This window comes from Ochotona princeps, chromosome 6, assembly GCF_030435755.1.
Source record: "Ochotona princeps isolate mOchPri1 chromosome 6, mOchPri1.hap1, whole genome shotgun sequence".
In the NCBI taxonomy this organism is placed as follows: domain Eukaryota; kingdom Metazoa; phylum Chordata; class Mammalia; order Lagomorpha; family Ochotonidae; genus Ochotona; species Ochotona princeps.
This window is the reverse complement of record NC_080837.1, coordinates 31612051-31616814: the sequence shown is the minus strand read 5'-3', so window position 1 is coordinate 31616814 and position 4764 is coordinate 31612051. Positions and strand designations below refer to the sequence as shown.

Below are 4764 nucleotides of genomic sequence, written 5' to 3'. Positions count from 1 at the left end.
AAATGGTTTTGGAGACAGAGCTAATTTGTTTAGGTTGACTGCCTTCTGCTTCTAAGCAGGGTGAAGGTATAAGACTAATGTAGTAAAAAAAAAAAAAAAGACTAATGTAGTAACAGGTGGGAGACAGACATAGAAAGGAGTTGCAGTTTTTCCTCTTCTATAGATACATGGATGGTTCAGTGGTAGAATTTTCTCCTCTTCTATGTGGCATCTGCACTAGGCGCAGGCCACTGGCTCATCAGAATGTGAAGGGTCCTAAAGCGATAGAAACACAATTGAATAAACATAAATTGATGAGGGTAAGGCTCTCCGTGTCACCTCTGTTACCCTCCTGAACTCGGCAGACACACTGCTGTGCTTTGTTTTGTTCTGTTTTATTGCAAAACCTGCCCAGATGTGGGGTGGCGAGGGGGAGGCCATTCACAGTGGAGCACACTCCACTGGGGCCCTTCACCTGAGCCCCTCCCTGCTCTGAGCTTTGTGAGAACAGGGGCTTGTCTGTGTCTTTCAAGGCTGGTTCTTCAATAACAGCACAGTATCCTGCACCTACTAAGTGGCCACTGGATCTGTTGTGTAAGTGAGTGGATGAGCTTCACTCTCCAACAAAAGCTTGGGAACAACTTTACTGTGTCTCCTCTGAAATCAGGCATGATTTCAATAGGAAAACTCTAAGGAATCAGTGATGAAAATCAAGTGCTGCCTGAGTTTCTAGGAGCTCAGCTAAATAGCCCGATACAGCCCAGCCAGGCTAGCTGGTGAGATTGGCAGCGAGCCAGAAAAAGGACAAACCACAAGGTATCACCAGGGGAGCCTTTGTGAGCTCACAAAACACTCCAATCTGGACAGTAGATAGGATTATCAACGTTATCTCCTCCACATTCCCTCCCAATAAAAGGAGCCCCAATGTATTGGATCACTCAGCACAAAAGAAAGAAAAAAGAAAGAAAACAAGCAAGCAAGAAAGCAAGCAAGCAAGCAAGAAAGAAAGAACAGAAAGAAAAAGAAAGAAAGAGAGAGAAAAGAATGTAGCAGGTCCTCAAGATAGTTATAAGCTGCAGCTAAGTGAAAGATAAATGAAACTTATCACTCCATCCCACTCCCAAGTCTTTTCTTTAGTAATAAAATCAGAAAGTAGTCATTCAACACACATTGAATTCAGGTACTTTGAAGATAGGAAGGGTCTTCAAATCATTCATGAAAATACATGGCATGAAAAACATTGTGTACTGATTTCAAAATGCATTGCACACACCCAAAACATTTACCTTTTCATTCCATTTTCTACAAACCCTTTGAAGTATCCTAGCATAAACATGACCAAAGCCTAAAAACTGGCCTTCAGAACCAGGACATCACCTACTTTTGTAAAGTCCTTTATATTTTACTGAGCACATTTATTTTATGTTATTAAAGGGTCATGCTACAAGTTACCAACAAAAACTGCTATGGGGTATGGCATAGTGAGCAAACTTCTTTAAAAAAAATATGGAACACTTCACGAATTTGCATGTCATCCCTGCACAGGGGCCATGCTAATCTCTGTATCATTCCAGTTTTAGTATGTGTGCTACCGAAGTGAGCAGCGAAGCAAACTTATTTAGGGTATGGAGAAGGATGGTCTGCTCCTGTCCTGGAAATCAGCCACCCATCCCGCCTTAAAGAGCAGTAAATATTAATCATGTTCTATCCCCAAGTTCCTTCTCTTTTTCTTAATCCTTCAGATCAATAATATAATTACTGCTCTAGTCTGAAGGCTTTGAATTTTCTATTATGCTTGTTGATTGCCAGACCGTTTTTACAGTTTATTTTTAACTTAATGATTTTTGTAGAGAGATTTTCTGCTTCATTAGAGATTTTTGGTTTTATGATAGATTGAAAGAAGCAAATACAGATTTACTTGAGTTTCTTTGGTGGCTTATAAATCTTCACTGGATGATGTTTGCCCAAGGTAAGCTCTCAAGCATGTGTGTGTCTGCCAGCAAGCAGTGTTCCCACAAGGGACAGAATTTTATTTTGTAGAATAACAACTTGGGAGTTTGAGGAAATGAATGCAATTCCAGGAATGAGTATAGAGATAGACTTAATCAGGGGGATTTAAGGTTTAGTAGCAAAAACACAGGCTGGTTTGCCAGCTCTGTGACCTTGGCCAGGCCATTTGCCTCTGCTAAACTCTGAATTTCTTGGATGTTAATTCAGAGAATTATGCCTGCCTAATAGGTGTGTATTAGGAAACACAGGAGACTGTGCAAGCTCTGGGTGTTCCATCAGCAGGTCTCTCATCACAGGAAACAGTGTGGCATGTGGGACGGAGGGGCAGAGGCATGGAGACGGTGCATCAGGCCCTAATGTCTACACATGGCTTGTTCACCTGTGATGAACAAGCCACTGAAATTCTGTGAAGACTGAGATAAGGGTATTAGAAGCTTATGTCTGTCTCAGAGAACTAAAAGGAAACTTAAAGACAAAGGAGCCCATTTGTTCAGTGCCTGAAGAAACACTGGAAGCCAAGATCTCATCTAATTCAGTGCTACTTAAACTCCATGACAGCACCCCTTATGTCTGTACCCTGTTCTTCCCAAGCCAGCAAGTAGATGATGAAATAGAATTGCCATCTCCCTCTGCATTTCTCACTGGTATTTTAAGCTTGCAGTGTGGCCTGTCAGCTCACATAACTCTTTAACACACTTCAGAAAAGACCAGGATGCAAAGTCTGTCCCAACAACCGTAAGGTGTTTTACACAGCATGCTTGGTCCAGGTAGGTATGAAAGTCAGTTTGGGGTGGACCTTACCTTTGCCTACTGCTAGGTGGCTCACTTCTAATTCAACAAGCCCTTTTAACAGGATGTGGGAAAATGGGGGCAGATTCCACTTTGAAAATCTCTGGAAGTGTATTGATAGCTTAGAGTTTATTTTAACCTAGAAATTGGCTGGGATAAACTATGACCACCCTTGAGATATTCGGAAATGGTAGAAGGTTCTTGGGCGTCCAAAAGAAAAGACTGAGGCAAAATGAAAAGCAGAAAAAAAACAAGATCTGGGTGGGTCCCAGATCCCTCTCACTTCCCACGCTAGAATGCCTTTGCACACAGCGGGAAGGCAGCCCACCAGATGCGGTAATGCACAGTACCTCTCCTTCACTACAGAGAGGAGGCTCAGCAAGGGACAGACCCAATTCAGGTAAAAGTGAGCAAACCCCAGCCGTTCCTACCCTGAACGTGTAGCGTTGAGACTCTCTTTGTTTTTACTTTCTCCCTGACTGTCCCCCATGCTTCCCCTGTCCCTCATCATCCACCTTCTAAATCCATCCTTACCAGAACAAAGCATCTGTCCTGACTCTCTAGGTCAGTGGGGATGTGCAGCTCTCCCTGTCTGCGCTCTCTGTATTTTACTGGTAGTTGGTACTGGGTTATATTCCGGGTCACCTTGATATTCAGAGAAGGGACACTCTGCTTGTCTTCAGCAGTCTTCTCTCTGACTTCCTCACCTCCTGCCAAGACTTGTTCACTCTCCTAAATCATCCCTGGTAGCCCCTGCAGACCCCTCTTGTCTTTCGGCCACCCTTGATCATCTTGTTTACACAGTCACATCATCTACCTTTCATCTCCTAGCCTCTCAAAATGCTTCCCTCTTTTTGTTCTCTGTGTCCCACCTTGGGAGGACCTTCTTTTGGCCCCATAATCAGAACCATAGATGGCTCTTTAGGCACTGTGTGCCTACCAAAAAAATCACTCTCTCTGTGCAGGCAGAGTCTCAACAAGAGAAACAAAGACTGAATTTCAACTTCTCCTTGTCCCCAGAAGGAGTAGCTAATCTACAGAACTGCACACAGCAGCACTGCCCCAGACATAAACTTGTTTCGTACAAGAAAGAGATGGCAGAGAGTGTACGCCTTCAGAAGCTGAGATATTTTACCTGTGGTACTGCAGTGAGGAGTCAACACAAAACTAAAACCAGTGTCTGTTGACTTTCAGTCTACGGCTCCTGACAGTGTTCTGCGGGGATCATTATTCTCTGCGTACACCATTAGCACACTAAAGCCATGTTTAAATTTAACACACTTAGCAGCATCAGTTCAAGGGTGGCATTTCCAATATTCCCACTTTCAGGCTACACTTTCCATGTCCCTATAATGTCTGTCTCTGCCCCATGGCATAGTTATGATGAGGTGGAGGCTTTGTGTTTGATGAGAAGAGAGGAAATGAGGAAAGAAAAGGGGAAGTGTGGAGCAATAGATTTTCATTTCTTTTTGGGACTAATTTGGATATAAAATATCCTTCCATTTACTTTTACTTAATGAAGAATCTATTTGCTGTCAGCAAAACACAATTCTAAACTGATAATTCCTTGTTTTCTTCCTAAGCCAAAACATCTGTCTTTTGTTTTGGAGTTTGGGAATATTTTTCTTATTTTTCTTTCTTGCTATTTTTTTATAGTCCTCAGGAGAGCCACCCCAACACCACAGCATCATTAACCCGGCTGCAGCTTCGATTCTGCTGGCTCTCCACTATGGCTCCCACAGCGGCTGCCAGTCCATTGTCCAACCTGCAGAGAGATCAGTAGGGGCCAGAAATCACAGACCGTGGCATATGAGGAGATTCCAGGGAGCCATTGGGCGGGCTTTCGAGACAAGAGGGAATCTGAAGACTAAGCACTTTGTTTTGGCAAGGACTCAGGAGGGAGCAATGCTTCTTGTCATCCCTGTTGCTCAAGCAGCCTCCCTGCCAATGACCCCAAAGCCAAAAAGGAAGCCACAGGTACCTCCA

General features: G+C 43.5%; 1 non-coding gene across 1 annotated transcript; it reads right to left on the bottom strand.

The window, feature by feature from the left end:
- Positions 1 to 1479: 1479 nt before the first annotated feature.
- On the bottom strand, positions 1480 to 1583 carry LOC118759295 (U6 spliceosomal RNA). Its single transcript, XR_004996099.2, has one exon. It is a non-coding gene; the product is annotated as a U6 spliceosomal RNA (small nuclear RNA).
- Positions 1584 to 4764: the final 3181 nt, after the last annotated feature.